Source organism: Mixophyes fleayi, chromosome 5 (assembly GCF_038048845.1).
Source record: "Mixophyes fleayi isolate aMixFle1 chromosome 5, aMixFle1.hap1, whole genome shotgun sequence".
Taxonomy (NCBI): Eukaryota; Metazoa; Chordata; class Amphibia; order Anura; family Limnodynastidae; genus Mixophyes; species Mixophyes fleayi.
In genome coordinates, this window is record NC_134406.1 from 88,628,976 (window position 1) to 88,641,593 (window position 12,618).

General features: G+C 39.3%; 1 pseudogene; it reads left to right on the forward strand.

Annotated features, from left to right (window-relative positions):
• The first annotated feature begins 7,897 nt into the window (after positions 1 to 7,897).
• LOC142159701 (U2 spliceosomal RNA) lies at positions 7,898 to 7,986 on the forward strand (annotated as a pseudogene).
• Positions 7,987 to 12,618: the final 4,632 nt, after the last annotated feature.

Sequence of the window (12,618 nt, forward strand, 5' to 3'; positions counted from 1 at the left end):
AAAACAAATGCTAACAAACATTTGTTGTGCTTATGACCTGGTTGTGAGTATGCACCAGGCCCATAATGTTCATTCTGACCACCGTGTTTAATGTCTGTAGGTTAAGGGACCAACTGATGCGATTCCTGATACCTCCAGTGGAAGCACCGGCTGTCATTTACAGCGGGGTCTGGATTATAGGTGATGGATGACCACCAATTTGAAGTGCCGTTATATCTAGGGAATAAACATAGCTAAGATGTCAGTAACCTTTTGTTATAGTTCTTGGGTCAATAATCAGCCGTGACAAAAACTTAGAGAAGTTGCCCCCTCCACAGAGACAGAACTTGTGAACATGCCAGTGACCCACACCAAAGTTTTCTCCTTTGAAGATCATTTATTATTATTCAGATCACCTATTCGCCTAACATTTATAAAGACATAAGAATCATTATCTACCGATGGCCCATGATCACCAATTAGACCAAGCCTAATATGTTAAGTTTCACCTTTATTCATAGACAGTAACCTCTCATGGACTATCAAGTGATATGTCTGCATATATCTATCTTAGGCCGTTAAAGCCATACCTACAGCAAAGTTGACAGGAAAAAATAATATCCTGCCAAGGGTGGGCTACATATACAACAGGGCTGTAACTGGGGCTGTACGAGAAGGCCGACCGACCAGGGCACAACGCTGAAGGAGGGGTGTATTTAATCAATATTTTAGGTTCATTTGGTTAAAATTGCAGTGTGGGGGGGGGGGAGCTTTTTTAAATGTGGAAACCAAAATGCATGTCATGTGTATACGCAGATCATAAAGCCATCAATTTCATCTCTTTCACATCAGGGGAAAAATTCCCCATTACAAAGACTTTGGATTGTCAATCAACCTTTATTATCTATGTCATAAGCTGCAAGTGCGGCAAACAATATATAGGACGTACGATTAGAACTTTGGGAGTAAGATTCTGAGAACACTACCGGAATATACTGAGAAATACGAGATTCCATTCCTTATCAGCTCATATCAATATGTGTCAAGGCACAAAGCTATCAGGCCTATTGGTTAAAGCCATAGAGCAGGTGAATGTCACAGACAGAGGAGGCGATAGATTTAACCTCCTCTGTAGACGGGAGGCCTTCTGGATTTTTAAATTAAAGACCCTGTCGCCAAATGGCCTTAATGATTATATAGACAATCTATGATGAAAGGAACACAGAACATTATTGTTGTTTTCACACTTGAACAATAGTATTAAAAGACTTTGTTACTGTTATATTGCCTCGTGATTACGAAGCAAGATATGAGTGAGATTTTTAAAGCTATGCAGAATCTAGTAAGGTTGATGTTCGTATGGGAGACCCCTGCGGGGTATGGGTACGAGATATATAGCCATCTGATGTATTTGATTTCTATTTTTATCTTTGCTCCTATTATTACTCTATTTTATGTTCAATGATTATATAGAGCTAAATATTTGAGTTTCAATCTATGATTAAATATAGAAAACTATTGGTGCCTTTTCACTTGAAAGAGACTACTTAAAGATTCTGTCATTGTTATACAACTCCGTGGATACGGAGTAAAGTATAAGTGAGATTTCAAAGCTTAGCAGAATTCAGCGAGGCTGATGTGAGAATGGGAGACCCCTTATGATATCAGTTCGAGACATGTAGCTGCTCAATGTTGTTTTTTGTTTTTATTTCTATTTTTACTTGGATTCTGCTCTATGCTAATATTTAAATTTTAAAATAGGATTTTTCCTCTCTTTAGGTAATACTATTTTCGCCTTATTGATTTATGTATTATTATAATATCTAATGAGGATGAAGTACTTTCAGATAAATAAGATCGAAAAGTCTGAAAAAGCTGAGAAAACCTTTCTGTCTGTTGCACTCTTATAAATGGAAAGCAACATTTATCTGCATATATAAGTGGATGTATATGTTTATGACACTTTGATAAGATGAGAATGTTTTCACACATGTCATGTGTGAGGATTATGGGTCGGCATTTTTATGGATTCTATTGATTTTATTATATGTATGTTTACATTTTTTTTTTTTTTTTATGCAATGTTGGAACAAGATGATTATTTTTATAACACTGGACTATTATATATTTAACTCTCTCTGGAAAGTAAGAAGACAGAGACTACATGTGATTTAATTACAGTTTACACAATATGAAAGATTATGCAGAAGTCCTTTAACCTTGGAGATATAAATTAATCAGGTTATAAGGTGATTCTGGACTGAATGAAGTCAATTGATTAATTCGACACCTGCAGGAGGGTGTGTATATATACACTGTCGGGATACTTGAGATCCATTGAGCTTCTGATGAAACGGCTATAGCCGAGAAACGCGTCAAGCCTGTTTTTACTGAAAGCTTTGTATATCCATTTTATGCCACGATATCCCCGGGGATCTGAACAACTTATACGTAGTTCTGGATGTGTTGCATTTACACGACACTACAAAAGAGACGGCTCCACACAGGAGGGTCTGTCCAGCCACACGGCAAACCAGGTGACTCTTTCATTATCTCCAAGTTAACCTATACAGACTGAGGTCCGTTTATGTGTCTGTCAAAACTTATATGAAGTCCTTTTGGCCATTAAGATATGAAATACAGTGCACTGTACGGGACTTTCTAATCAGATCTACACATAAAACGGAGAGTTTTATTATATCGATTCCAACAGTGTGGTTTGACTTGAAGTGATTATTTGCCATACTGATAGCAACAGTGGAATAGTTCAACATACTACAATGAGGGAACATACGTGACACTCATCTTCTATTCCAGAGGCTGGATATTGTGACTGACTACTTCTCGTTGATGTAATTCCACACTACAAAGAGCAATATATCACTAAACAAACGCAAGAAGTAATACTAATTTTTTCCGATATCTCCGTACATTGCATATATTTATATGCTTACTTATTGTTTTTGCCTCACCGGGAGTGGACTGTTAATATCACATGACTATAATACTATAAGTCCAATATGAATTCTGGGACTATAGAATGTACTGTCGAATTTCTATGTCATATACAGAGCTTTTTTTATACTGTCTATGAATATATTTACAAGATATCTGCATTTATATATAAAATTAATGTATTTTAATAAATTTGATGGGAAGTGAGAAGACTAGCGCACCCTTGTGTATTTTTATGGTGTTTTGTCTTTGCCTAGGCTTGTATCCTAGTCTTTGGTGGCAGCTGTTATCCACTTTGTAGGTCTATCCTAGCGCCCTAATTGTACTTTTTTTGAGTTTACATAAAGAGAAAGGTTGATCCTGGCGCTCAGATAGAGGTAACGTGCCTCCTCTAGCTTCCATTTTATTTGCCTTCTGTCTACTTCTATCGCTCATTTCTCTCTACCTTAAACTTTTAAATTAAGTACACAACAGCACATTTCAGGAAAATATTCCCAGTTAATTTATTTATTTATTTTTGTTTGTTCTTGTCTCCAGGTTTTCTCTAACATCTGTAATCTGTTTCTGCTGTTACATAAGCTGCATTAGAAGCATAAAAATGATAAAAAGGGAAAATATTATACTATTGAATGATTTATATATTTGTATTATCTAAGATCTTCAATAAAATTGTCAAATAATTTTTTCGCTGTTATAATCTTAGTTATAATAACAATAGTTACAGAGACAATGGGGTCCATTTAATAAGCCAAAAATGGAGGAAAATGTGGCCATTATCAATGCTTTCCTCCATATTTGTCACTATAAATGGCAATCTGCTTGGAGAAATACCAGAAGGATGAGCTGGAGCAGAGCTAAATAATAGCGCATACACTGTAAGAAGATTTATCCTTACCACGGGCAGTGTGGATAACTGCCTCCCCCCAAAACCCTTGCCACATAATAGGTTGCTGAGCTCAGCTCTGATCCATTTTTGTTACCTCCCTTCTTATCAATGTCAATCCCCATCTGTTAAAGCATCAGCATCCTATAGGGCAATTAACTGCTTGCCTTTTTTACCTGCCTGCCCCTGGGTGTCCTATCTTTAATTATGTTCATTAACTCTAAGCTTGTGAGGAGCATTGATTAAGTATAGCAGTGCAGTAGTTTGCATATATATAAAGTATTCTAATGCAAAAAAGTGGGGTGTTAATTTTATGGCAACACTGTAAAAAATAAGGGCCTGATTCATTAAAGAACTTAAATTAAGAAGTTTCTTATTTAAGTCTCCTGGACAAAACCATGTTACAATGCAAGGGGTGCACAGTGGCCTAGTGGTTAGCACTTCTGCCTCACAGCACTGGGGTCATGAGTTCAATTCCCAACCATGACCTTATCTGTGTGGAATTTGTATGTTCTCCCTGTGTTTGCGTGGGTTTCCTCCGGGTGCTCTGGTTTCCTCCCACACTCCAAAAAAATACTGGTAGGTTAATTGGCTGCTATCAAAATTGACACTAGTCTCTCCCTCTCTGTCTGTGTGTGAGTGTGTGTCTATATTAGGGAATTTAGACTGTAAGCTCCAGTGGGGCAGGGACTGATGTGAATGGGTTCTCTGTACAGCGCTGTGGAATTAGTGGCGCTATATAAATAAATAAATGATGATGATGATGTTTTGCACATAAGTTAAATACTGACTGTTGTTTCATGTAGCACACTTACTTACACATTTACCTCTGAGCAAAATTGCAAAAAGTGTCCAAGCACAGCTCTACCCAAATGTGGTCCATGTTTGGGCACAAGCAAAATGCATGTCGCTGGTTACTTCCAGGAAAGAGTCATTTGTCTGTGGTAACTATTGTAGACACACCACTTAATCCTGAGAGGACGGATTGTGAGGTACAAAGCTAAAGCTGATTGGTTTGAGAAGGTAGAATAATGTGGGATGTTCTGAGCACACATGCATCCCCCTCAGAGTGAGCCTGTAAGTAAATAGTGCATTATGATGTAGGGAGGCTTTGAGAATACACTTTGCTGTTAAAAGTGAGGACAGTGTACAAGGTTCTGTCTATGCTTATAACGGACACTTGTGTATATGACACGTGGTATTGCTTTGCAGTGATATAAGAAGTGTTGGTAGTTTTGCCAGGAACATTCATGGATTTTAAGACACTGTTGTCACTGTTGAAATGTCCACCAATATTTAGCATGCTTTGCATCCTCGGTTACTTCACAAGAGCTTCAAGCTCCTACACAAATTAACTCATCAATGGTTGTTGACTTCTATGGCAAAGACATAGGGCTAGATTTACTAAGCTGCGGGTTTGAAAAAGTGGGGATGTTGCCTATAGCAACCAGTCAGATTCTAGCTGTCAAGCTAGAATCTGATTGGTTGCTATAGGCAACATCCCCACTTTTTTAAACCCGCAGCTTAGTAAATCTAGCCCATAGTCTCAAAAGAAAATGTTTAAATTACAGGGTAAAAGAAACAAGTAACTGTACATCAATTGACTACATAATAACAGTTATTTCAAGAAGAAACTATTCTCAAGAGTCCCACATGAAAAGACTTTGTTTTGACCATACCTGCTGTCTCTGTCCTACCCAATAAAAACGATTGGTGAGTGAGAATGTGAAGGTCTTTGCAGATTAACCTGACTGCAGGCACACAATAACCTACAACGATCTTGATCCTATATTGCATCTTTAATATAAATTCTAAGTTACATTCGCTGTTAGTAATGTAATAGTAGAAATTGAGTGAGATAACATAGAATTGGTATTTTTTATCAGGTTGGATCAGAAATATGCAGTGATAAGGGTTAGCAGAAAATTGGAGTCTTTGATAGTAACACATGTCACACACAGCTTGTTGGAGATTTCATAACTATGATTTATTTTTGGTTATCACTGCACTGTGAGAAGACTTCAAAGAGAACACATTGAATATTCATATTACAAAGATCCTTGGGAAGTCTGAATTAATATGCATCCAAATTAATGGTTATCTTTATTCTAAATCTATAACTGTAGATAGTATAAATATTTAAATACAATGAGTAGGTAATGGTATAATGTATTGTAACATGTTATAATACTGTGCATTGTGGATAAAAAATAATGTTTAAAACTATATAATTAAGTCCCAATGCCAACCATTATTGAACTGCGAATATAAGAGAAGAGGCATAATGACAGGAAGAGAAGGCAGGGCTTCAAAGGTACTTCTTGTGGCCTACTCAAAATGAAGCCCTTCTTTGTGGAGGTCTCATTTCTTGTGGGACCGTTTTTTTGATCGAGAATGGGGATTCCAGAGGAGGGACTCCCACGTGTTAAGGTCAAAGGGCGTGGGGGTTGCATTTTTTGCCAACCAAAAAGTGTAACAATCCTTTAATTCATTTGAAAAACAAACAATCATGTTATCTATTGTTAGGACTTATGCATGCTGGTATTCTTTGTTATAAATTTTTGTTATGTACAGAAGGAGCAAGTTCTTGTCTAATGGCATGAATGATCACACCACCTACACTTAAATGTTAAGTGTCACACTCACATTCTTTCTTTTTCAGGATATGTTGGATTGTTCCTTTATACCCCATTCATACTGCACCAAAATCCCAGGTTTTTCCCGGGGCGAGCTCAAACGACCCGGGTCTTGGTGCAGTATGAATGGTACAAGTCAAAAATCCCGGGTCTAAAAACCCGGGCCTTCAACCCGGGATTTATCGAGGGGTAATTCCCGGGTCGGACCCAGGTCGCCTGCACTATGAATGGTGCAACCCGGGTTTTTCAACCCGGGTTGCACAGAAAACAAGCTGATTGGCTGTCTGCCTGTCTCTGGAGGATGATGTCACAGTGTCAACACTGCAATGACCTGTAATGCTCACAATATTTACATTAACTGCATACATAAAACCAGGAAAAAAGAACTCGAGAGAAAAACAACAGTATGGACTGAAACAACTACTTCTATCATCCACACTATAAGAAACAAACGAAAGAGAAAGGTCGCACATACTTTACATAGGTGACTAAAGTAAAGTACGGAGCGGTGAGCAGTACAGAACAGAATTGGTGGAAACACTGAAGAAATGATTGTTTACAAATGATACAATGGAACAATAAAAATTTAAATATCTTACAAGATACACTCACACATCTTTATGGACAAAACAGTAGAAAAGCAGACTATTACAAAAAAAAAAATGTTTTCAGCCAATGAAAACTGCTCTGGTGATGACTCCCACAAATTGCCAGGGCACAGACTTGTGCAGTATGAATGGGGTCAACCCGGGAAATTCCCGGGTCCGAGGTGCAGTATGAATGGTGTTTCTAAGCTGGGACACTCCGAGCCCCGGCAAAAACCCGGCTTGAAAAACCCGGGATATTGCCGGGGCATCAGTATGAAAGCGGTATTACTCTTTTTAAGCAGGTCACTCCATCTCTACAACCTTCTTACCAAGCTCCACGCAACAAAGAGATGTCACAAAATATTATACTTTAGATAACTAAGGGATTGTATCCAATTATTTTGACACACTTTCCAAGAATTTGAATAAAAAAACATAACCATTACAATATATACAAATGATGCATAAAACAGCAAAAGAGAAAATCATCCAGCCCTTTTACAAATACTAATTCACATATACCTCTAATATATCATATATCAATCATTTCTGAGAATGGCAATCGAGAGTTGAAGACTTGAATGAGAACAGTTTTGTTGTAACAATGCAACAGTATATAAAGGCATTTTGATTTAATAGTTCAAGGAAAACATGCATATATTCATATATAATACTAGTAATTTCTTTAGAAAAATGTTTTATAACTTTTATATGTTTTTATGTCTTATATGCCAACCGCACTTTAAATTATACCCACTGCCTATACACTGTCTAGGTCGATTATAAAGTGTACTTTATGCACACCACATTAGATCTTGGTTTTGTACTAAGGGAAACACACAAACAACCAGCGAAAATTAGCTTCTCTGCCTTTTGGCTAAGATCAAGTGTAGTATCTGCCTGAGTAAGGGTTGTCGGTCCCACTGAAATGGCCATGGGAAACCTTGGTCTAATGCCAGAAGGACAGTGGTGACTTGGAAGCTTGAGGTGCCTGTGCCTCTGGGAGACAGGTAACCCAAAAATGCACAGGTGCTGGTGGCAGTCACTATCACTTTTTGCACAGAGTAGGACACTAACACAATGTACTTGAGCAACCCTGGACCACTTTTTTATTTCTTGGTTCTGGCCTTTTGGCTGGACCAAAAACAATGTTACACACTCTGGCCATGAGGCTGGGGCCTATGGGCACTTTTTTATTTTTTATTTATTTAACACGAGCACTTATAACATAAAGCACTTTTTTAAGCACAGATTTCAGTTGGTTTGAATTTTGTTTGCTATTTTTGGGTTTGGGTATAGACCCTTATGGACAACTCTCTTCCCAAGTTATCAGAGGCTCCCTCCTTATGGGGGTAGCTGAAGAACCAGTCCCCAGAGGATTCCTTGGCCAACCTTGTAGCAGAGGTCCGAAGAACCTTGCCCCCTACGGGGCCTTTTGGTTCCAGGATCAGGGACCCAAAGGGGTCTCCACTAGCTTTAATGATGGGGGTTCCAAAGACCCTTGTCTCCCTTAGGGGCGCTTGGGCTCTGGGAGATGGAAAGCCCAAGCCCCCTGCACGGTTTTTGCATTGCTCTGGGTGTTTTGGAACACTGCAACTCAGGCTTCAATAAAAAATAAAAAACAGTGAATAATAGTGCCTTTTAACCACCTCCTGGAACTCAAACTAGTAAAGGAATAGAATTCCAGTCCAGTAGTGTAACACTCCCACAGGGTTGCTTACATCCTTGGGTTTGTTTCCCCTACCAACAGGCTACACTAGGAACTAGAGACCCCACTTTGGTAAGCCCAGTCTGGTTACCTAGAGATGATGGAAAATGGTGTGCCATTAGCCAGGGCTCTTAGAGATGAGCTGGGTGGGGGCAAGGTGTAGGATCTGCTACCTGCCTACCTGGAACCTCCACTGTCATGTCTCCAATGTGGCTGGGAAGGTGACTTGTGGACAATAATTCAGCTAAGGCAGAGACAAATGGTAAAAATAAGATATGCATGCTTGTACAGTTGCGTTTCACCGTATAATGTGCTTTTGTTCCCCTATCTTGTCTAAAGTCTATGAAGTGGTTCATATAAGAACTGCAAAAGTAATGGGTGAACAGGTTGTCAGATATTGTAAAACTGTCGAAGTTTAACACTTTTGGATAATTTGACCAAAACAACATAGGAGATCAATTTCTATGTTTATGTCTTGTGTCGAGGGGGTCCCAGGTAGGCTTAATATTTATTGACATGCACAGAAACCCCTTCTTAGCCTCCAAGGTTCTTTAATATTACTGCACATGATATCTAGGCTAAATTATTTGCTTCCTGAATTGAGTGGTCTTTTGGGGACCAATATTGTACCTGCAGACCAGGAACTATGACTCCAAGTTCAATAGTGTGCTCTACCTTTTTTTCCTTTTTTCCTCTCTACCAAGAGGTTAGGGAGTGACTCTGCTCCTATAGTCCCAACTGGAGCACAGAATATAGCAGTGAATGATGGCCAACACTCAAGATAGGCCTCTAAAATATTTACAATAGGTACAGATCTAACTTCCTGCAGCATCAAAGAACACTGGATAGCCAATGTCCCCATGGCACTGAACAACTGTTTACAGACCGACCCTGGTGGTTTGAATCTTGTTTCAAAGCAAACACCTTCTCCTTATTTCCAGGTCCCTTCTCTGGGTGCGACACAAATAGTTATGCTTTTGACAGCTCTATGCTGCCCGAAGTTGGTCCTGCACCATCTCTAGCAGGCTCTTCAGTCTCCTTTTGTGGTCCACCACATACTCCATATTGGGGACTTAGTTAGTGGTGGTTAGTGGCCTCTAAGCGAATAGGAGCTACTGAGTGAATATCATACACTTTTTAACAAGTCAATAATAGTGTTCATTTGCACTTTCTAATAGCAGTAGTAGCAATGTTTTCAGTAATGTTTTGTCTAATTATCTAATTAACTGTCAGTAGAGGAAAATCACTGGTGTGACATCATCCAATACCAATTATTGGATGTCTATAGGAACTTATTTAAGCAAGTGTTAGAAGTGAATATTTCAGTTTCACTTAAACTGAAGTTTGGCTCTACAACCAAGAAATATTGATACAGGCAAGAAGGGGACTAGGACACTATTATTATTATTATTATTATTAATTTTTATTTATAGGGCGCCACAAAGTATCCTTAGTGCCGTACAAGGACAAACAATGGCACAGTACAAGGTGAAACAGCACAGTACAAGTAACAGTAAGCACTATAACTATGGGGGCTCAGTCACAGCAAGAAAGAGAGGGAGGTGAAAAGTGAGTACAGGCAGGTAACTATGGCCCAAGAGGGTGGGCACGGATGACAGGTAAAGAGTCACTGAGGGGAGCGGAGAGAAGCAAGAGGAGACAGAGGGCAGAGGGTTGGAGAGGAGGTGAACTGAGTAGCTGGAGAGCGCAGTTAAAAGTGATGGAAACAGAAGGTAGGAGAGCCCTGCTCAAAGGAGCGTACAATCTAAAGGGAGGGGAAGACAGACAGGCACATGGATGAGACAGGAGAGACGGAGACGGAGTCGAGGAAGGGGGAGAAGGGAAGAAGGGATGAGAAAGAGAGGAAGCCGACCAGTGGGAGTTTAGGCATGAGACTAGAAGGCTTTTAGGAAAAGGTGGGTTTTTAATGTTCGTTTGAAAGAGGACAGATTAGGGGAAGTTCTGATGGAGCGGGGGAGCTTGTTCCAATGAAGGGGAGCGGCGCGGGAGAAGTCTTGAATACGTGCGTGAGAGGAGGTAATCAGGGGGGAAGAGAGGCGACGATCGTTGGACGATCGCAGAGGGCGGGAGGGAGTGTGAATAGAGATAAGGTTAGAGATGTAGGGAGCAGTGGAGTTGGCGAGGGCCTTGTAAGTGAGAGTGAGGAGCTTGAAAAAGATTCTGTAGGGGAAGGGGAGCCAGTGAAGGGCTTGGTAGAGTGGGGAGACAGAGGTGGAACGGCGAGAGAGGAAAATAAGCCTAGCAGCGGCGTTAAGTACAGATCTAAGAGGAGCGAGATGAGAGAGGGGGAGGCCGATAAGGAGAAGGTTGCAGTAGTCCAAGCGGGAGATAATCAGAGAGTGGACGAGAGATTTGGTGGCATCCTGGGAGAGGAAGGGCCGAATGCGGGCAATGTTGCGAAGCTGGAAACGGCAGGATTTAGCGAGAGAGTGAATGTGAGGGGCAAAGGAGAGAGAGGAGTTGAGGATGACACCTAGGCAGCGGAGTTGGGGAACAGGGGAGATAGAGGAGTTGTCAACAGTGATAGAGAGGTCAGAGGGGAAGGAGGTATGAGAGGGAGGAAAGACAATGAGTTCAGTTTTAGCAAGATTGAGTTTAAGAAATCTAGTCTAAGTCCATTGCAGGGATTTGAACATACTCTATTTGAGACTTTTATACTGATAATCAGACCAAAAAGATTACGCTGCTAAAGCATTATGTGATCCTTACATACAACTGTATTTGGCAGCAACACTACATAGTAAATGTTATTCTAATAGGTTTCTTTTAAATCATAGACACAAGCTCTAGTTTGCATCAATCACATACTAAGCTTAATCATAATTTGTCTTGAAATGTGAGGTCTCAACATGTTTTCATAAACTTGAAACCTGGAACTCTCCAAAACTGACAAAGTTAAGGGAGAAAATAACACATTATTCCCAGTCCTTATTATAGTATCTTTATTTGCATGAGCAGTTTATGCATGATGTTTCACAAACCCATCTCTTAAAAATTGCTACTCTAAATATTGATCATTTTTCAAGTGACTTTGAGCTTTGATATACAGAGTAAAAAATTACAAATTAATGTATAATAGAGTAATTACTCTTTGTGTGCCAAGCAATTGTCAGATACCATAGATTTAAATAAAGCTGTATTTTCCAGTATTGTTTTATCTGCTGCACTAAATTAGCTGTCAGCATAGATTGAGTAAAGGAAAGTCAATGGTATGAGAATAAATTTGAATGGATGTCTATGGTGACATATTTCAGGTATTTTTTTTTTCAATGTGAATTTTACTAGAAAAATCATCTGTCACTATCTGCCACTAGAGGCATTTTCTTTTCATGTAGCATATTGCTTACTGTTCTAAATCGTTGTCATCACTGATCGACAGCAAGTTGCTAGAGGAGAATCACTGGTGTGATATCCTCCAATAACACTTAGTGAATGTGCCCCAGGGGTAGAGACGCTTGGTTGAGTTTTCTGCTGCAATTATGTTAGTAAAATTTACAGTTAAAAATACTGTTCTGTAGACGTCCTTTAAATATTAGTGGAGGATGACACATCAGCAATTTCCTCTAGCAATATGTCACCACTTGCTGCTGACTGATTTAGCCCAACGGATAATACTCTACTGGAAATTGTAGCTCTATTAAAGTCAACTTACTTAACAAACATACCATATATACTCTCTAAAGCAGTAATTTGTACAGTAGCTATTTTGTACATATACATATCAAATCTTGCAATCACCAAAAAAAAAACAATATTAAGAATAATAGCCATTTTAAAAAGCAATTATAAGCAGAGAGAAATCACTATGGTGAATTGCTCATGTAAATAAGCACAGTGTTGTGGTTGTAA